Raw genomic sequence first — 24,208 nt, 5'->3', positions numbered from 1 at the left:
TTTTTATGTTCTCATTTGTTTTATTATCCATTTTTACATCTGTAATGTTCTCATCCTTGTCTACCTTTATCAATAACCCTCACATATAATTTCATGTGGTCATGTAATCTTTCACTTAATGTTGCAATGTCTTCCAACAAGCTTAACTATCCATGTTATAGAGTAAGCTTTGAAATTGATTCTTTTAACATAGTTGTCATATGAATTGCATCAATGTTATTATAGGTCCCTTTAATATAGTTGTCATAGGAATGGCAACATTGTTAATATATTTTCTTCACAGTAACTTAGAATATTAGTATCTTTCCTTCCCATTGAGAATATGTGTATTGATTTGAGCATGGTTTCATCAATACTTTACAATATAATATGATTATATTATTGCTAAACTTTCACTATCCTCTTATTCTTCATAATTATTCTTTGTCTGTAAATTTCAGATATCAGCTAGAAGAAGCAAGAATTGAAGCTTGGATAAATCTACAGACTTCAAAAGTTGAAGTTGAAACCAAAAATCTTGAGGTATAAGGAGTGTGCCTATAAATATTTGTACACATTTTTATGTTAAAATATTCAATGATATTTCGTCCAAGCAACATCTTTGTATGTTACCTAACAATTGGCAAATTGTCTTGGATAGCTTAATAATTAGATTGTAGGGTACAAAAATTTGAAACACCATGCATTTGGCACGAATCTTACTTCTACTGAAAAGGAAATGTTGGTATGCATTGAATGGCATTTATTCACTTTTCATTTGGTGGAGACTATAGCATTTATAACATATTTCGCACCTTAGCTTTCAACCATAATAGGAATTTTTCATACGAATGCAGAATCTTGTGAGATTAAGACCATGAAAAATATGCCAAAAATCCTTTTCTATGTGGGGATGGGTAGCCAGGGTAGCCTTTATAAATGTGCCATGTCTCATTGACATGATCATTTTGATGTATGTTATTTTGTGTCTCTTTGAACAATTAAGATACATTTTAGAAAATGGGAAAACAAAGGGAGAGCAGGGTAGACACTACTTGCATATAAGAAACGAATCCATGAAATGGTACAAACACCATGAACCCATACCTTCAAAATAGCATCTTAAATAAGACAGGAGTCTTACTTCAAATGCCTTTTTGGGCTGCACATTCAAAAGCTACACAATTTCTAAATCTACACCCATGCTTATTATCACCGGGTGCTAGGGCGCCTGCTTGATTGTTTCTAACATGCGTAGGTTTATGAAATTTTCAGTTTATAGTATTAAGTATGTTACGCTTGTCTGATCATTTTGATGTATATTATTTTGTGTCTCTTTGAACAATTAAGATGCATTTTACAAAATGGGAAAACAAAGGGACAGAGGGTAGACACTGCTTGCATATAAGAAATGAATCCATGAAATGGTACAAACACCATGAATCCATACCTACAAAATAACATCTTAAATCAGATAGGAGTTTTACTTCAAATGCTTTTTTCGGTTGCACATTCAAAGGCTACACAATTTCTAAATCTACACCCATGCTTATTATCACTGGGTGCTATGGCACTTGCCCGATTGTTTATAACATGCGTAGGTTTATGAAATTTTCAATTTATAGTATTAAGTATGCTACGCTTGTCTGATTATTTCTAACATGAGTAGGTTTCTTGAATTGTCAATTTATAGTTTTAACTATGTTTGAAAGAGAATGATCACATGGAAGTTGTTGTCATAAATCTCTTCATTTTTATGTTTACAAGCCTAGATAACCACTCAATTGCAAACAAATTGAACATGATTCTTGCCCTTTAGTTCATATATTTTCATGTTGTGTCATAGGAATGTAATGAATGTTAAACATCTTACACGAAGAAAACCACATTTATGAGTTTTGTTCTGTATAGTACTTATTTTGTTATCTCTACTTTCACAAAATGACAATAAACCTTACCGAGAATGCTATTTTCTTAATGCTCTCTGGATCTACTCATATTCATCCTTACCTACAAATTGTTGAACTTGAACCCATTCAATCAATGCAAATTCAACTCCACGATATCGCACTGCCATCTCTGATGGCAAACATATGAAACACCTTATGCTTCCAATATATTTCAATGACCTCATAGCAACAAGCTTGCTACAAAAGGGTTCTGTTATAAATGTTAAAAGTTGGACTGCTTCAGCTATTGGTCCATCAATGTAAGTTTGGTATAAATTTCTTATTTCAACTTTAACATTTTTATTGATAGCACTTCCGAATCTAACAATTATTCCTATGACTCTCATTTTTCGTGTAGGTCTATAAAGTTAATATACTTTGAGATTTCTGCTTCATCTGCACCCTTAATTGGTAATCCAAAAAATATGAGTATCACAATCACTTCTGAAGAAGACACTCCCTCCTCATTGAACCAAGATACTTCATCAAAAAGGCACTTCCCTCTTCCAACTACTCCAATACCTTTCGTCATTCCAGTCCAAATTCCCATCAAATCACTAAACCCTTACCATTCAAATTAGTGCATAAAAGGATACATTCAAAGAAAAATAACTCTTCGACAATTTTAGAATCAATACGGACCCGGTAAAGTGTTTGGCTTTGACCTGTTCGATACAGAAGGTGGAGAAATACATATTACTTGTTTCAACAATGTCATCGATTATTTTTTTGACAAAATCCAACTTGGAAATGTCTACATTGTCTCTAAAGGGAATGTGAGAATAGCTAATAAGAAATACAACCACTTAAACAATGATTAGGAAATTTTGTTAAATGCAACATCTACCATAGAGCATGTTTCCAGCAAAAAAAACATAAGCCACTGATGCAATTCAATATAAAATCAATCAATGATATCAGAAAAAACAAACGTCAACTCCATTGTTGATGTTCTTGGTATTGTCACTGGTATTTCCAATGTGTGCACTATATGCAGAAAAGACGACTCTGAAGTTACTAAAGAAACACTACAACTTCAAGACATGTCTGGGTATAACATGGATGCAATCTTTTGGGGAGGAAATTTTGATGCTGTATCACAAGAAATATCCTCTCTATGTGCTGCAAGAAATAACCCCATCATTGTAATCAAGTCTGTCGTGTTGGGGAATTTAATGGAAAAATTGTCGGCACTACAACGAGATCCATTATTCTTATAGATCCTGACATTGAAGAGGCCCACACTCTAAAGTCATGGTTTAAAAATGAAGGTTCCACTGCAGCTTCTACATCCTTGACAACAAGATATTCAGCTCCTTTTGGCCATCAACAAAAAAATAACAGTTACTAATATTTACATTATCGATTCTTCAAAGAAATTAGCATTCTTCCAATTGAAGGGCATAATAACAAAAATTGGGATGGACAATTTTTACTACATTTCTTTCCCATCCATCGTTGATGGGAAAAAATGCATGAAAAAATTTATTCCACAGAATACGGCCATGTGGTTTTGCCCAAAATGCAACGCTGAAGTAACTGACTGTGATTACAGATACTTACTTAAGATCGACCTACAAGATCACATTGGTGAATTAGCTTCAACTGTTGCTTTCGAAGACGTGGGATCTAGAATTCTTGGTATTAATGCCAAAAACTTCTATTTGTTATCCTCAAATCCAGATCTAATCAAGGAAATTGTGTCCAAAGCACTGTGGATAGATCATATCTTCACACTATCGGTGAAGACATAAACATTTAAAGGAATACCATGGTTGAAATGTGTTATCATGAAAGAATAAAGCTTGCATTTCACAACAGAATGCAACAACATCCTTTGAGCAATTGATAACATGTCGATATCGTAGATAAATATTGTAAAATGTATTTTTCCCTTTCTGACAGTTTCTATTATCTTATTTTATAAATACAATTTTGCACCATATACCTTTGCATGCCTTCTCGCCAAATTTTCTTATTTAGTATTGAAATAAATATTCATCCTCCATTGTATCTAGGATTGTGTATGTACACTTATTCACATTCTTTTCATCTTATTTCTTTTAACAAATGAGGTAACTTGCCGCATTACACATGCAACTATCTACATGTATAAATGAAAATTACTTAAATATTATTTCAAACACATTATTCAAATAAAAAATTCAAATAAATTATTCAAAACTTCAATTTCTTTCTCCTTTTTCGCTTTTATACAATAACATGGTTGTTCTCTCCAAATAACATTCTTGTTTTCCCCTCCCTTGCCTATAGTTACCATAACTTTTGAAAATGTCTTCTTCTTGTAATGATGAATGCGCTCGAAGATACTATGCAGTAAATAAAGAACGAATAAATGCACGTCTACATAAGCTTTATCAGGAAAAAAAAGGCTTCACGAAATGTCAAAAAAACAAAAATCAGAAGGAAAACCAACATTCATTGTTCGAAACATATGGTGAAAATTCACATTTTCCATCAGACCTCTCTATATTTCCCAATTCCCACCTCAAAAACAATCCTCCTTTCAATGATGAAACTCTCTATCTTTTCAGCAAACCTATCAAACAAATACATCCATACCTCATTGCCCTAACCCCTCCTCCTTTGCACATGCTTTCAGCAACATTTACACTAATGAAGCAGATTAAGAATTTCGAGAAAATATTGATAAACTTGCACCTAAATGTACATGCTCCATTTGTCTTTAATCTTATCTTGGAATATATATCCGCAATTTGAACCAAATGTATTGTTGCTGCAGATGCATATCTGAAACAAAGGGTCATCACTTCTCATTATCAAACAACATGGACCCTGGTCCTCAGCCAACTATCCTTACATCTTTTTCACAAATAGAAGAAATGCTCACTACTAGGGTTAACCCTGTACTCCAGGTAACACATGCACGTGGTGGCCAATATAAATACAGTGGCCACACAATTTGTTTTCCACAAGACATTAGAAAAATTGCAAGCATGTTGCCACGACGTGTTGAAGACTTGGACATTCTAATTGTCACCCATCATAGTAATGACCAGCATGCTTATGATTGCATTGTTAGTAGACATTGTGTTCTCGCTGCATTAGAATACAAATTGGCAAATGACCCATACTATAAGAATGCTCGTATTGATAACAATGCAATAACATCCTTACCAACAATCCCCACCGATGTCTCCTCCTCCCTTCACCATTCCAATACCACAAAAACAACTTTCCATCTTTCAATTGAACCACCACTTGAGCCCACTGAAGATTCCACAAACCCATCCCTACACCACACATCATCATTCATACCCATTATTCCTAATACAATTACAGAAATCCAAGAAATACACCATTATTTACATGCTTACAACCACCATTCTGATACTACAATTGAATGGACACCAATTGGCTTATCCCCAATCAATGAATCCAACACAGAAGGTCTACTCTCTTTGGCTTTCCCCACCTTTTCCCCACAGGAGTTGCAATGCCAAATCAACCAAGCATGAAAGCAGTGTAGTTACATGAATATGCACTTCATTTCATACATTACTATGATAACAAATTCAACAAGCACCGACACTTTTGTTATTACATATATAATCTCATGATGCGACATCGCAGTCAAGCAACAACCTCCGTTTTTGTGAAAAGAACATCGCGAATAACTTTCCAATACCTATTGAAGATCTAAACATTTGATTAGAACAATTTTCGAACGAGCAGTTGGTAGAACAAGTGATGTGATTCAGTTTCTCTTTATGTGGAACAAGGTCTTTTTGGCACAAAGCTAAAAATGAACTAACGGACACGATACCTCATCTTAGTTTCCCGACGTTCTTCTTCACATTAAGTGCAACTGATACAAAATGGCATGATCTTCATGAAGTCATACCCGGATGTCAACCTTCTGATATTGCAAAACAACAAAAATTGAGAAACGATAACATTATCTCTAACCCACATTTAACATCACTATATATGCACCATAGATTCACAACATTTCGTGAAGTTATCTTAGAGAAACACTTGCAGACAAAAGACTACTGGTACAAGTACGCATTCTACCACATTTCTTTCGTAGCTCTCTAAACATAAAACCTCATCTACTACAAAATTATCTTACACAAATGCATACTTGACAGGTATGAATGGCAACATAGAGGATTTGCACACATCCATGGTTTCCTTTGGATTGAAAATGCACCTGATATAGAAAGCCTCAACTGGGAAGACATAGAAGCAGTTGATATTGCTAGGCAATTCTTCAACAAATATATTTAAGCTTGGAACCCTCGTATTCCTTTGCTTTCAAACCAATCAATTACTCAGACAAATTCAGAAGACCCTTGTCTATTGTCCATGCCGCAAATTTTCAGAACCAATCCTTTCAATGATTATGAACAAATCATAAATTGTGTTGAACGTCACACAAAATGCACCGAAAGCACATACCTAAGAAAGAAAGGATCCTCATTCGAATGTCGCTATAAAGCACCATGGGAATTACATCCAAAATCATCCTTATTCATTGACTCCAATGGCAAAAAAACATACACCCCTGCTCGCAACAATGATCAACTCAATACCCATAACCCTACCATCCTATCTATTTGGTGTGCAAATGTTGACTGCCAACCAGTACTCTCCATACATGCTGTATAGAAATTTATCACAAAATATGCATCCAAAGAAGAAAAAAAAATTGAAAGCTTCAACCACATGCTACGTAGAATTGTCCTCGCTTCACCCATTGCTGACCCAACAACATCTTCATTTTGAAAATTCCTTGTAGAAACCCTTGTTGATCGTGACATCAGAGTACAAGAAACCTGTAATATGCTGCAAAAATTACCATTAACATTGTGTAGTCGATCATTCTTTTCTTTAAATGTAAGCCAAAAAATTTATATGCGCCTTCCACAAACTAACACCACCTCTTCTACATCCCCACACATAATAGATACATATATCCAACGCCCATCTACCTTAGAATTCACATCACTTATAGAAGTAGCAAGATCCTGGTCACATGATCCTCATCGTAAAACAAACAAATGGAAACTTCGACCTACAGAACAAATTATTCGGGTCACACCACGCTACTCCTCCATACTATCCACAACAGAAACTTGATATGCTAACTTTTTCCGAGTTGAACTTATGCTATACAAACCCTTTCTCCATATCGTACAAGATATAGGAAATTCTACTACAAAGTTCATCACAAATTGGCAAACATTTCATCCTTTCTACAAACCTTGGCATCAACACCACACACTATTTGATATTGAATCTATTGTAAATGATAACTCAACTATTCATGAAGCCAAACTTCAAGACATCATGGAAATAAATGAATGGGAATTGCTCTCCCAATTATACCCTACAAATGAGCTCCTCATAAATGACCTTGACATGCTTGGCCTTCATGGCTTTGATGACAACCATAAATAGAATCATACCACTATCCCATTAGATCTACAAAATAATGCCATGCAATTCATTTAGAATAGCCACTCTATCCAACGCATTCTTCAAACACATCAACATATCCTGACGACCCATATTACATTATCTCCAATGCAAAGAAAAGATCTAAATATTATTTCTAATCATTTTGCTAAGAAGGATATTTTAACCTCTCTCAGAACGATAATACAAGGCACTGCTGGTACAGGAAAATCCCTCCCTCTAAGTTGCATCAAAGATATTCTCATAACCCTTGCAAGCCCAGAACCTTCACCGATCATGCTCCTCGCCCCTAGAGGCATTACCGCCTTCAACATACAAGCATCGACAATCCATTCCGCCCTCCACCTTCCTATAAAGTATCTTACGCCCTTAGAAGGAAATGCTCTTGCAAAATTCCAAGAAGAACTCAAGCATATAAGGTACATACTAATCGATGAAATGAGCTTCATTGGGCCAAAGCTTCTCAGCCATATTGACGAACGTCTTTGAGAGGCATTTCCACTGCAAAGAAACACTCTTTTCGATGGTTGTTCCATTTTATTGGTTGATGATCTCGGCCAGCTACCGCCTGTCAAATACATACCTATATATGCAGGCACAAGCCACAGAAGCACACTATGGAACATATTCAACACAATCATCACATTAGACACAATATTTCATCAACAAGGCAACAACATCGCCCAGGTTACTTTCAGGAACAACCTCTAGAACATTAGAAATGGAAATCCAACAATTAACGACTACAACATACTCATGTTTCTCACAAATTCCTTCTGATCAGAAGATGAAATACATTCCTTCCATGATTCCATGCATCTATTTCCAATAAATTCTCAAAAAATGGTCCATAATAAGCAAATGATAAAATCTATAAACACTCCGATTGCAAGATCCATTGGTAAAGATGACAATACATATTCCAACATTTCCTCAGAAGATGAGCAACTTGAGAGAATTGTGTTGCTATGGAAAGGCCAAAAAGTGATGCTAACTTCCAAACTTTGGGTTTCAGACGGACTTGTTAATGGTTCCCTCGGAGAAATTATAACCATCTTTTACAAAGAATCAACTGCACCTCCACAACTTCCAACATTTGTTGTCATATCTTTTCCCAAATGCATCGGGCCTCCTTGGGATGAAATAAATCCCACTCACTTGCCTATTCCAGCAATAAAAAGAAATGGATGTACGCAAATTCCACTAAAGATGGCTTGGGCATTAACCATACATAAATCTCAAGGTATGACACTGCCAAAAGCAACAATTGACATTGGAAAAATTGAATGCCAAGGTCTCACATTCACAACAATTTCAAGACTACCTTCTCTACAAGATCTCTAGATTTTCCCTGCATTCAGTTTCGATTGTTACAATAAAATGAAATACAACAAAAACATTGCTCGCAGAAAAAATGTAGAAGAAATTCTCCGTTCAACGCCACCTCCAGACAATCCGATCCAATCCATACGTTAACATCACCAAAACATTTCCTATATTTATTAAGCTCAATCTATTTCATAACACACCTTTCATATCTTTGGACAATAATCAAATCTAATCATTATTAATACATGGTTTCAAATATTACATTTTCATTATATTTTCTATACACTTGATTCTAACATTTTCTTTCTTTTGCAACATGACATATGGACTCAGAAATAACACAACTATATAACTATTGTGACGAAATTGAAGCATCACTACTTACATTGCAACATATACAAAACAGATTTCTTCCGGTAACGAATCCAGTAGCACCATTGTACCGCCTCCGTCCAACTATACAATTATTACTACAAATTAAATTTTCCCTGAAATGCATAATCCACGTTCATCAACGTGATAGAATGTGAAAAATATGGGTAAAATGGCAATCGAGAAATATGCATCTCCAACTATGCGTAAATCTCCAATGGTGTTCGATATGCCATCGTTCACCTTGCATCTTCGACTTACAATATTTAAATCCCCATGCCAAAGGTAAGTTCATTTCCATTCATTCCAATTTCATTTTAACACAACTCACATGCAAACTATTACTAATAAATTTCCACAATTAATTTACATATTACAAACTTTAACAAAATATACATTTTCCAAGTTCATTGCTGCTTCTTCAGGTCTTCAACGCCTTCAACAAATTTTGATGCATCTTCAAATATGCAATGACAACCACAATGTTCTTCACAATATTATATTTCTTTTCTCCCCTCATCCATTACAATCTACTACTTGTATTTTTCAATTGAAACTTGAAAAAGGAACTTTGAAGATCAAAAGACATTCTTCGTTACAAACATTGTACTTTCTGTCAATTCCACCTAATGTATATCACTTGGCTTCATCTTCCACCGTTACATGCAATCTTGTTTATTAAATATTATTATCAATAACCTTTCCCATGTAAATTACTACTAAAGAATTTCCACAATTAATTTACATATTTGAAATATTAATAATACGTCTACATCACTTTAACAAAAAAATATTTTCAAATATAGAATGACAACCATGAGGTTGTCACAATGTCATATCGTTTATTTCAACTCTTCCATTACAATCCACTAGTATTTTTTAATAACGCCATAAATATGTAACATGTGGAAAAAACAAATCTCCAAATACATTAAAAAACCTTAAAATAATGAACAAAAACATGTTCACATAAACAACAACTACTACATGGATAATAGATAACCTCTACATGACATTAACTATAACTCATTATCATCCACCATTGCTTTCAAGAATGTCCGTTCACATGCTGCTATTCTTCCACACACTACTATTACTTACAAAATATCCATATTCAAAACACACATAACTAATACTTTCAACTGTAACTCATTATCATCCACCCTTGCTTTCAACAATGTCCATTCACATGTCACTATTCTTCTACACACTACTTTTATTTACAAAATATCCATATTCAACATACATATAACTAACAATTTCAATTGCAACTCATTATCATCCACCCTTGCTTTCAACAATGCCCATTCACATGTCACTATTCTTCCACACTATATGCCTTACGACGTTTCCTTTGCAACATCAGTTGCAAATGCTAATTTAGAGTTCAAAAGGATTCAAATCATATACATCATTTATAATATTTAAATTTATTTAGAATATCACAGAAATTGAATGATGATGAAGTATTACATACATTTTAATTAAATTTATAGTTTTAAAATAAACATTATTAGATTAATTAATCTATAATTACATATTTGAAAAAATAAATATTCTATAAAAATATTTTAATAAAAAATTAAAAAAATTGCCTAACTTAATAGGTATTATTATTGAAAGAGTAAAATGGAAAAAGAAAAGGAAAAAAAATATAATATACACACAACGTAGAGAAAGGAGGTGTAAAACTTCCTTTTTTTAACAAATTATAAATTTGTTTTATTATTTTACTTAAATATCAATTAGAATTTTAATAGGTTAAGATTTGTAAAATTTAATTACTTTGTGGATTGACTTTAAACTTAGTTTTAAATATCTCACTTGGCCATGTGAAAATAGAGCATGTAGAGCCTCAATATGCTCTTGTTGAGGAAACACAATAATGCGGTGGATAAACCCTTATGTATTGGTGAGTGAAATGTTTTAAAAATATATAAATGTATCATTAGGTGAACTTGATCTTATGGGGATTTTTGAATGAAATTTGAACCAATACTTTGTAGGAATTTACAGGGTAAGTTCTTTAGACAAAACACCAAAGGACACTGCTCACAAACAGATCACAAATCAATACACCAGTACTGTTGACATGGTTAAAGCCCTCAAAGAGGAAAACAGTCCACGGCCTGAGCCAACGTGGCCAGTTCAGGAAATTTATTAATAAAAGAATGAAAATTTACATAAGATTCTCTCATGAACGGTTACCCTACAAATGACCCTCCATGCTCTTTAAATAGAGATCATGGACCAATTGGGTGTTAAGCCACGGATCAAGTGTCGGTAATACCAAGGAGAGAATGAACCCTCGGATCAATACATATCGTGACCGTCGAATTCTAAGTTACAAAAGTACATAGTAAAGAAACACACTTAACCTAACTCTACACTAGACCAAGTTATACTTAACTATTTCCTATGTGTCAGAATATCCTAACATCCCCCCTTAAGAACAACTTGGCATAGGATTGAAGGATGTACAAATATGACACAATAGGAGAAGGAAGGAGGCATTAGAGAAGGTGGGGGAGGATTGTCATCCTCGTTGTTACATTACCTCAATCAATTGCATTCGCATTGCTTCATAAACCTTATCTTGAGCGAAGCCGTACATAAATATAGAAAATATTAGTCTTTGAACTTTCATCTCAACGTTGTAGGGAAAGTGATGTTATTGAGTTGAGTTTATAAGTTGTTCACCAAGGGAAATGCTTTAAAGAAAGGATTACACAAACTTCGAAGAAACATGTTAATGAACTTGAAATACATTGAGAGGTTGTTGGAGGACAAAAATGTTTGTATTTTGTAAATTATGGTAGCTTGATCTTTCATATCTTTCGAGTATATATACTTTGTGTTTCTAAGATTGCAGTCTGTTTGGTGCCCACCTATGTGTTTTAAGTTGGTAGGGTAGTGAAAATGTTTAGAGTTTGGTATGTTTCACCTATACACTATGTAAATATATTATAGTTCTTAGAAACTTGGCATTGATTGACACATTGAGCACTAGGGATAATTTTTCATAGCGTTAGTATTTGAATGATTGTGTGCATGTTGAGAAGTGATAGGAGCAACCAAATCACTTGGAGCATTGGTTGGCATGTTATAAACCTTGTATCCATTAGAAGAATAGATATCCTTGTATAGGTTAAAGAATATAGGCCTAATAGCCTTTCTAAAGGAAGAACAATTTGTACAAGACTAAAATAGTGACAATTTTTTAATTTCCAAAAATACTTACATTGGTGAATCGATTTGGATATAATTCCCTCATTTACAAATTAAATTCATGGCCAATGAGCCTTACAGATCCATTTATGGTGTGAGGCCCTTGTTTTCCTCCCTTTATTATAGTTCAATGCCTTGATACCCATCCTTAATGTGTTCCAATTATTCCCATATACAAGTTGTATAGATCCACTTTAAATTGTTTATTTTTTGGTTCATGTCCATGACCACATTTATTAGCTCAAGAATAAAAAATTAAGGTGTAATCCTCTCAATTTCTTGTTATCAATCGTTTGATACCCATCCCTAGTGCACAATACCTTCTATTTAATTCAATACTCCATTATAAGGATCTCCAATACAAGGCATGTTTTGTGTTTTGATGCCCTTTATATTCCTATTGGCCCCCATAAGCCCTCATCTAAGGCCTAAGGGACTTGATTTCCTTCCATTACCATTAACAAGGCCTTGGGACCCATATCTATGATATGAGTCATCATAGGAACAACCATATTCCCCTTGGAGGTCAAATATTCCTTTTAGAGGGTCTATGTGGTGACATGAATCTTTTATCATTACACATAAGCCCTAGAAGCTTTATTTGGAGTATAATTCCCTTTCCTACTTTCGCTTACAACGATCAAGTCATAAAAACCCATCCCTTATGTGAAAACCCTACTAACAGCACCCATAAAATTATTGGAGGCCAAATATCCCTATTAGAGGGATGATGTGTTAGTTTGAGATGTCAAACATGGCCTAAACATTGCTTTTCTATTGTTTTGAAGATTAAAAAGTATATATATAGAAATATAAAAATATCATATGATAAGCATGTAAGGATCTTTAAGGCCTCTAAAAAAAATGTGTTATTAGCCAAGGATAATTTTAGGGGCGAATGTTCGCCCTTTGGCGAAATTAAGGGGTTTTAAATTTTTAGTGGGCGAATATTTTGTATCATAGTACATTTTTACAAATCACCTCAAATAGCCCACCTTATTTTAAGGGAGAGGGTAAAAAAAGTAAATTTAGCCCTTGAAATTAAGAGTTACAACCTTCCATTCGCCCATTTTCAAGAATAGGTTTTACTTAAGTGAATCCATTCGCCCATTTTCAAGAATAGGTTTTATTTAAGTGAATCCTATGGGCCAAATACCATATTTATAAAAGAGGTATGGTAAATTAATAAAAATATAAATAAATGAGAGGTATGGTAAATAAATAAAACATTTTTTATATTTACTCCATAAGTCACGTGGTGTAAACAAATAAAAATATAAGTAAAGTGGAGGTATGGTAAATAAATAAAACATCTTTTTATACTTACTCAAAAGGTATGGTAAACAAATAAAAATATAAATAAACTAGATGTATGGTAAATAAATAAAACCTCTTTTTATATTTAGTCCATAACCCTCGTTCTATTTATGAAGGTTCAAGAAAGGGGTTTTATTTAAGTGAATCCTATGGCCCAAATACCATATTTGTAACAGAGTTATGGTAAATTAATAAAAATATAAATAAATGAGAGGTATGGTAAACAAATAAAACATTTTTTTATATTTACTCCATAAGTCACCTTATATTTACGAACACTCAAAAAATGGGTTATATTTAGGTGAAACCTATGGGCAAAATACTATGGGACAAATACCATGGACTAGATTGTTATTAATACCATGCAAAAAACCATTATTAACCCTAATATTAGAATTAATAAAAATAAAAATGGCACATGGTATTGACCCATGGTATTCACCAAAATGGCACATGGTATTGACCCATGGTATTCACCAAAATGGCACATGGTATTGACTCATGGTTTTCACCTGGAATGTAGCCTATTTAAATGTTGGAATTAAACCAGCATACATCCATCTTTACTCTGGATCTACTAACCCCCGAGAGGTATCAAATATCGTGATATGCAAACTAGCATAGAGTGAAAAAATATTTGATCCTCTTGGGGCTTGGTCAAGAGTAAAAATGGATGTTGTAATTTAATGTAGGTTAAACATTTTAGCTTGGTTAAAATAAAAAATAAAATAAAAATCAACTATTAATTTTATTAATTTTTATAAGTTACTAATAGTAATTTTTAAGCTCCAGGTTTATGATAACTCATGGTAATACCATGGTATTCATGTGAGCATAGTTTATTTAAAGGGGAAATTCTATCGTCTTAGATCCATACAAAGTTTTATTATTTAGTGAAAGACTCGCCAAGATCTTACAAGATTTTATAATTGAGTAAAATATTCGCCATGCCTGGTGAGAGATTCGCCAAAAAATTATATATACATATTATATTATTGATAAAATCGCCTTCCATTTTTCCTATATACCATGGAGATTCGCCTATTTATTATATTTATAAATTTAGGGGGGTTCTTAAAATTTTCCCTGTTATTAGCTCATGTATGTTCTTGATGAGAATGTACATTCATGTTCATGCTTATTGGGAACACTTCATGATGGCCTATGTGGAAATTAGGAAGTCACCAAAGCTATTATAAAAGGAATGCATTTGCACTCCTACATAAACACATTCCTGAATTTTACATTGTCAAAGCTATTATAAAAGGAATGCATTTGCACTCTTCTGTAAACACATTCCTAAATTTTACATTGTCAAAACTATTATAAAAGGAATGCATTTGCACTCCTATGTAAATACATTCCTGAATTTTACATTGTCAATTTTCCGACCATCAACCTCATGTGAGCACCTCTTAAGTATAAAGAAAGAGGCATTTTAAAACTAACTTGTATCTTTATCAATTTGGATCTACCTTTTCTCAGTGTATATTTACGCTTTTTAGGTATAATTCAAATTAGATCTACCTTTTCTCCCGATTTTTTTTTTTTTTAAATCTTACAATGTCTACACTTTTTCATTTTCAAATCTGATACTTAGTAAATAAAACTTACATATGTTAAATACAAAAACAAATTTAACTCAATACTTTACACTTTTTCATTTTCAAACCTGATACTTAGTAAATAAAACTTAGATATGTTAAATACAAAAACAAATTTAACTCAATACTTTAAATGATCTTTCGTATAAAAATTTGAGTGAACATGAATTTCAATTTTGATAATCCATTAAATCGCAATTTAGCGAGGAATAATTGAAATGTGAATAGAAATCAAGTACAACATGGATATATACTAAAGAACAAAAGAAAAATTTCGATGACACTGTGGTTCCAAAACATTAAGTGTTAAAAAAGTGAGGGTATGGAGCCACAATGCGTCCATGGGTACAGTGCAAAAGCAAGTCCAGACTGTAGCAATTTATTTGTGTGGTTTTGCACCAATAATTTTCCACGCAGCGTAATGGGGGTGGAAATGCTCGTTTTAGACACAAGCTTGTGAAGTTGTGACGCTTGTGAAGGATCGAAGCAAAGCCATCTGCCCTCTGCAACTTCCTGAAACCTTCCAAATCAATGCCCATCTCCGTTATGCCCATCTATGCTATACTATGAACTAGCCTGGTGGCTGAAGGAATGCTTGGCCACTGGGCTTAACAGTGTCCTCTGCGAGGATTGACTTGGATTATCATCACATTTTTCCAGTTACCTGACCAGATTTTGTCTCCTCGTTAGATGGTGTTTACTGGGTTTCTCATATATTTGTATGCAGTTTAACACTTCATGGGTTGGTAATGTGGTTGGTTTCTCTGGACGTCACTGCAACTAGCTTGTCATGGCTCAGAACATCTGATACCTGTTACTATCAAACGGTATGTCATCTATCCCCTGGTGATTATATTACTGTAATGGCATGATATATATGTTATTAGTTATTTAAAGGGTTGTTTTGAAATTGTCTAGGGTGAATTTTTTTTTGGAGGCTTCCTTTCTCTCTGTTGGCATTTCTTGATATATTTGGGAATGCTCCTCCGACCCTGTGCATGGATCTTGTGGTTCGAGATGATACATATTTTGGTGTTATTTATTATCTCCGTCTATATCTTATTTCGCATTCTCACTACTCACTTTTTGACCATTACTCGATGTTCACATGCTCCCAGGGATTAAGACCTTTCTGTGCCACTGCATCCCTTCGTTGTTTGGAGGTTTTACTGATCTCACCTCTAGAGGGTATTTGCCCTTTCCACATATCAATAATCCATTTTACATTTCTCAGCCATGCTCGCAATTTGGATTTCGTCTGGGGGATATATGGTGGACTTGTAAGGGTTTTTTTTGTCTCCGTTGTTGTGATGGTGTGTAGTTTTTATGAACGTTGGGTAGTTTACTTTGGGCTCTCTGGTTAATTCCCCATTATTGGACAGTTGCACTCAGCCTTTGTTGTACTGTAATTTCCGGTTATTTTTACGGTTATTACTCGACTCATTGTATTTTCCAGGGCAGTAGGCAGCATTATTGTCTCTTTAAATTGACACATGCCATATCTCTTGCCAATTCTCAGATTTGACTTTCTCGTAGTTTGGATTGTCTCGGTCTCCAAACTTTTTTGAACTAGATTTAAATTTGTCTGGCATTCCCCTAATCGATATCCTTAGGGGGTTTGTATTTTTCCGGCGTTGGTACTGTCTTTTATGTTCCGTGGGGATTTTTGTTAACTTGGTTACCTGACTTTCCTGATCTCGATTAATTGATATTTGACATTCCTCATATACCCTTTCTGGGGAATTTTTTATGCCGACGTTACTTTTTGGGGGATTTTTTTTTTTTTTTATACCTATCTCGTGAAGATCATTATCAGATGGTACTAGTTAGTGTCATGTGTTATTAATTTCACATCCTGAAGTCCTACCTAACATAGCTACCATCTGTCGCACTTAAATATTTTGGGCAAGTGGTTTTATGACATGGCTGTCCATTTCGGGTGGCACAATCTTTGTGGGGTCCTTGCAGTGGGTGGAATGGACATATTGGACTCAGACACGTCGGCTCAGGAGGCTTTCATAAAAGGCACAATGAAATTTGAGTCACATAGGTATGATGGACTAGGTGGCGGTAGATGTTGTGGCACAAATTCACTCGATGACTGGCACACCATTTTAGGGGATGGGTCTGTGCTAGGTGGTGATCATGCATACTTAGATCCACGGGGTGGCGTTCATGCACAACATGAACGACGATTTGGGCACCAGGTCCGTTCTATTAAGACTATGTCTCCACCTCCTGCTCTGGTATTTGACCCTGAGAAGTTGAGCGATTGGATTACTAGCCTGCAAAAACGTGCTCTTGTGGGGCGCTGACATTTTTCAGATAAAAGTGACCCTGATATGCTGTCCTGGATTGCGTAGAAGTGGAAGTCCACGTTGGGCTATATGCCGACAGTGGTGAGGTTGATGCGGGGATGGTACAATTTCCATTTTCTGAGTCCAGAAGATCAAGTTTATCCCATGGATTGATGGGCGCAGTTTCTTGGAATTTCATTAATGGTTTATCACGTTCAATTCCCTGAATAATACCCCATAGAATAAATTAATTTGGGTGAAGTTGCCAGGATTACTGATTGAAATTGGGAAATTCAAATATGTTGATCCTTGGTGTTTAGGGGCACCAAAAAAACGGGTCGCTTGGATTTTAATTGAAAAAGAATACTGGGGGGGCTTCCCGGATCATATAGGCCTGCACTGGGGGAGACAAACCTCACTCAGAGGTTGGAACACTGGGGCGTCCTGTTATGCTGTTCTTTTTGTCATTATACGGGGCATATTGTGGCAAATTTTCCCCGACACAGGGGGGGACGTAATCAAGGGCGGAACAATATCAGGGCGCCAAACAAGTTCCATTCGATGGCTGCACATTTTTGGAGCCATCAAATGCGTCGAAAATCATGTACTTTACATGGAACTCACACTCTGCAAAATTCTGTTCACGGAACTTCTCGTGATGGCACTTCTCTTGTCTATATCCCATCATCCCCTCTCTCTTTTGAGAAATCTGATCCATCTGCTATTCGCTGCCCGGTTCCACCTATTCGTACTAAATCCCCAGTTTACACATCTCCTGGTCATGTCACTCCCGAGTTTTATCCGGCACATGACGTCCCGTCCACCTCATTCTTTACCTATATTACTTCCTCCCCACATGCTTCTAAAACTCAGGTCCCTTGAACTAGTAGTAGCCCTTCTATCACTCCGCGGACATCGCCTACCAACTCTATGGGTAGCGACTTGGAATCATTACTTAACCAAAAAACCCTAAACCTGCGGTCTCTTACTATTCATAAGCCAAACAACCTACCTTCTCCTCATATCAGTCCCACCTTGGCAGGGAATATTACTGTCCAGCGTAGGGGCAACCGTGGAAGCCGCCATTTTAGGGGGTGTGCTAGACTGAATACTTCAAATTTGCCTATTGATAATTTACTCGTTGATGTTCCCATTGTTGATATCCCCGCTACTCGGGCCCTTGGAGCACGGATGCCTGCACGGGATGTGCCATGACTACTATACTATCACTGAACATCCAGGGTTTGGGAACACCCTCAAAGTTCCTGGAGCTCAAGAAATTATTTCACTCTATACATCCTTGTATTATTTTATTACAAGAAACCATGCATTCAGTTTCTAATGTTGTATATTTCCAGAAAATGTTCCCGCATTGGTACATTTCTGCTACAACTCCTGCTAGATTATCTGGTGGACTTGTGGTTTTATGGGACCCACTCTGGGTTCGGGAAACTGCTTTTTCTTGTTCAGATGGTATTTTGATTGAGGCTTATTTTCGTGGGCAATTGGATTGCATTCATATCCTGAACCTATATGGCCCATATAGGAAAAGGACGACATTTTGGCAGGAGCTGTTTGATTTTGGTATCATGGATCTCTCTTCTTTGATTGTTGTTTGGGATTTTAACTATACTATGGGATTGGATGAAGTATGGGGGAGGACTAGAAAAGTGGATCCAATTGGGGGAATGATCTCAGAGGCAATCATCGAACATAACTTCATTAATATATGCACACAAATGGTCATTCCTACCTGGGATAATGGTAGGAAAGGGGAGGAATATATAGCGAAAAGGCTGGATCGCTTTTTATTGCATGAGACTTTAATGGATTGCCTGGGCAATGTATATTTGGATGTGACAGGTAACTTTCTATCTGATCATCGCCCTATTGTTCTATATTGACGGGTGGGGTTTCATAGATATGGTATGCCATTTAAATTCAACCGTACTTGGCTGTGGATCATGACTTTAATTATTTTGTTCGCTCGATATGGGTTCAGCCTCTCACATTGGGGCTTCTCCCTATGGAACTTATTTTGGCTAAGATGGATGTCCTGCGGCAGAATGTAAAAAAATGGCAAAGAAAAAAGGTACTGGGTCAAGAGAAGGATCTTAAGGATATTGAACTTAAACTAGAATCACTTCTACCTCAGATGTCCTCGCAATCACTTCATTAGGATATGAGGACTCGTATAAATGCACTTGAAAATTAAAAGAAAGGATATTTTATCTTCTATTGAAGCTACTTGGCGCTTGAAGAGTCAGACAATCTGGATTAAGGAAGGCGACAATAATACTAAATTTTTTCATAGATATGCAAATCATCGACGCAATATCAATTCTATTTGGGAGATATATGATGTGGAGGGAAGGTGTTTTTAGACGCAGGTTGACATTAGCGGTGCTGCTGTTGAGCACTTTCAAAACACATATGCCCGTAAAGGAGCAGTTGACGGGGATGATATGTTATGGGTTGTTGAACTTTATCCAACTATGTTTGAAGCCGAGGACAATGAATTTTTTTCAAAGAGGTCACTGAAGATGAAATATTGGATGTATTAAAATCTTTTAAGCGAGATAAAAGCCCAGCTCGAATGGGTGGTTGGTTAAGATTTTCATTCAATTTTTTGAAATATTTAAAAATGACCTCTGGAAGATGGTGGAGGAGTCAAGAATCAGGGGGGTTATTCATCTGCGCATAAATTCAACCTATATAGTTCTTCTCCCTAAGAAAACTCCATCCTTGACATTTAATGATTTCAGGCCCATATCACTTTGTAATCTTATTTATAAAATTATCTCTAAAATTATTGTTGTCCGTATGCGGAGTAATTTGTCAAAGTTTATAGCACCTGAACAATTTGGTTTTCTATTGGATTGACAAATACATGACGCTGCCGCCATTGCGCAAGAGTGTATGCATTCTATTCACACTAAGCATATAAATGCTGGTATTATGAAAGTGGACCTGCAAAAAGTGTAAGACTGTGTTGATTGGGGATATTTGAGAATGGTACTATTCAAAATTGGTTTATTTCCCTGATGTGTGAATTGGGTCATGGCTTATGTCTTGAACATAAACTATGCAATTATTATAAATGGACTTCCTACCCATTTCTTTCGGGTTGGTCGAGGTGTGCGATAGGATTGTTCTTTATCTCCCCTCCTATTTATATTAGCTATGGATGGATTGAGCTTACAGATCAATAAAGCAGTGGCGGATGAACACATTCAGGCTCTGGAAATGGGTATTAATAACAAAATTTCTCACAGTTTTTTTTGTAGATGATGTACTTGTTATGGCAATGTTAAATCATTTTACTTGGTTGCATCTTTTCCATATATTTAACAAATTTTCTATTGCAACTGGACTGAATATGAACCTGGATAAATCTATTATATATCATGATGTTGGCGACATGGAGGTTATTGAATATATTGAGAATTTATTTGACATAGAAGTGGATCTAATGTCGCCTGGTATGCAATATCTTGGATACTTTATTAAACCAAATTGCTACAGGAATATTGATTGGCAATGGCTGGTTGATCGATTATTCAAGCAGGTTGCTGGATGGGAGTTCTGTTGTCTGTCTCTGGGGGGGCATGTGATTCTCACACAAGCTGTGCTTGCTCAACTTGGAGTCTTCTTGGCTCATTTATATCAGATCCTGAAGGCAATCATTCAAGTATCAATCGTATCATTGCTAAGTTTATTTGGTTCAGTTGTAATGGAATCCATAAAATTCACTTAACCAAATTGACGCATATTGCACGACCAAGAAATAAGGGGGGATGGGGTATTATGAATTTGAATACCTTTGGTATCTCACTGTGGGTGAAAACACTCTGGCATGCCATATTCAGCTCTGGCATATGGAGTAAGGTGATCAAACATAAGTATATGAAAAACTAGGATTCATATATTGGTTCCGGAGTCACAACATTGGATCAACAAGTGGATCGGCTATCTGGAATAGTATGAATAAGGTGTCCTCTTTCTTCCTACAACTTCTGGTATGGAATATGGGATCGGGACATTCCATTATATTTGAGTTGGATAAGATACGGGGTGCTGGTCGGGACTGTATTTTCTCTGACAAGTTACTGATTTTTATCCATGATCATGGAATATTTTTATGGAACCAATTGATCAATACTTGGAGGGATAGATATCCCATATGGAAAACTTCATAGAACTGGGGATGACTGATAATTTGGCATCGGAATGGAATCAGGTATGTGTGGCCTATAAAGTCCTAGGAATATTCTGGGAGGAACATTGTGATAAAATGGTATGGGCGGGGAAAATGAAGGATGGCAACATAAGTGTTGCTGATGTATATGCAACTCTGTGTGGTGTTGATGTTAACAAATTGGAGGACCCGACTCTTAATTCCCTATGGAGTAACCATATTCCAATTAAAATCATCTGCTTTGCATGGCTAGTATACCATAATAAGAATCTTACCTGGGAGAATCTGTAAAAGCGCCATTGGCATGGCCCTAGTATTTGTGCAATTTGCAAAAATATCGTGGAGGATAATGTGCATATGTTTCTCAAATGCCATAAGGTGACTCACGTATGGCGTAAACTAGAGAATCATTTTGGTTTCCCATATCTAACTCATCTGACCATTGCAGATTGTATGGAATGGTGGTGCGAACAGAAACCAATTTGGCGTTCCATCCCATTATTTCTTTTCTGGACTATTTGGAAATGGAGAAATATGTACAATTTTTAGAATTGGTCTGATACATGAAAAAATCATCTCATTATATGCTATATATCTCACACATGAAAGCATTCCAAAAGATATTGCAAATAGGAGCAACTGCCCTCACATGGATCTCCCGTCTGCTTACTTTGATGGTGCGCCACAAAATAACATATGTGGTTGTGGATTTTTTATTGTCATCACAAGGGATATACAATATAAGGCTCATTGGGATGCTGGTCTAGGAACAAACAATAAGGCTGAGGCTATGGAAATTTGGGGTATGTTGTGGCTTATTAAATTACTTGATATCCCGAGGATACATATATATGGGGACTTAAAGATAATTCTGGAACATGTCAAAGGAAAGGCACAGATTAAACAACAAGAATTGCAAGGCTGGTTAAGGAGAATTGAAGGACTCTGGATCCAACTGGGGCAGCCCTCAATTTGTCATATTGGTAGAGTACACAACCAGACGATTGATGAGTTATCTAAAAGAGGTCTACTTGGTAACTTGGGAGAAGTGCAGATGGTCATTATAATGGAAGACAAGAGGATTGGTACAATGGAGTACACATTTCCTGGATAACTCTCTAATGGTATATAAGTCTTTTTTTGGATAACAATTTTTGTTTTTTGTATGCAAAAGGGATCGACATCAGCTGAAAGCTTATAACGTTATAACTATTTCCTGGAATGGGTCGAATGGTTTTAATACCATTTTACAGTGGATACTATTGGTTCTGAATTATCTCTTTCAACTGTTATTTCCTACATGTAGCACTTATCAATTTTCTCTATATTGACTGTATTTGACTAATTATGTTGTTTATATGTGGAATTGGTTATACTTTTTCACAGGAAAGTATAGTTTTCCTGTTGATTATGAATATATGTATATGGCCCAACAAATTAATATATATTTAGCTTTTTTCATGCTGAAAAAAAAAGAAAAAAAAGAAAAAAGAAAAGAAAAAAAGAAGTAGTAAAGTGAAGGTATCTTAGCTAATGAGGAGAAATAAATGACTGAAGCTTAACAAAAATCAATGTAGATATATTGATGATGAAATGCGTTAATTTTTATTTTATACTATTTAAAATTTGAAAAATTTGAAATGATGTTTTTTTATGTGTTAAAATTCCATAATAAAATTTAATTATATTTAAATTTAAAAAGATAATATAATATTTATAAAATATGAGATTTATGGTTAATCTTTCGTGTATCAAATTAATTGAGAAAAAAATAAATTAATAAATATATAAAATTGAATAATAATAATTAAAAAAATCAAATTTGTGAAAAAAAAACTTAATATGTATATGAGATGAAATGATCTTTTTATGTCTTAAAATTCAATAATAAAATTAGTTATATTTAAATTTAAAAAGATAATTAATTTATTATTAATAATTTAATTAAAAAAATAGTATAATGGATAATTGTGATGCCATATAAATTATAAAATATGAGATTTATAGTTCAGAATCTTAACAAAAATCAATGTAGATATATTGATGATGAAATGCGTTAATTTTTATTTTATGAAATTTAAAATTTGAAATGATGTTTTTTTATGTGTTAAAATTCAATAATAAAATTTAATTATATTTAAATTTAAAAATATAATTAATTTATTATTAATAATTTAATTAAAAAATAGTGTAATGGATAATTGTCATGCCATATAAATTATAAAATATAAGATTTATAAAATATTAGATTTATGGTTCAGAATCTTTCGTGTATCAAATTAATTGAGAAAAAAATAAATTAATAAATATATAAAATTGAATAAAAATAATTAAAAATAAAATCAAATTTGTGAAAAAAAAACTTAATATGTATATGAAATGAATTGATTTTTTTATGTGTTAAAATTCAATAATAAAATTTAATTATATTTAAATTTAAAAAGATAATTAATTTATTATTAATAATTT

Source organism: Pinus tabuliformis, chromosome 1_2 (genome assembly GCF_031772625.1).
Source record: "Pinus tabuliformis cultivar Carrire ecotype Pingquan chromosome 1_2, CPIR1, whole genome shotgun sequence".
Taxonomy (NCBI): Eukaryota; Viridiplantae; Streptophyta; class Pinopsida; order Pinales; family Pinaceae; genus Pinus; species Pinus tabuliformis.
Note: the sequence above shows the minus strand (reverse complement) of the source record.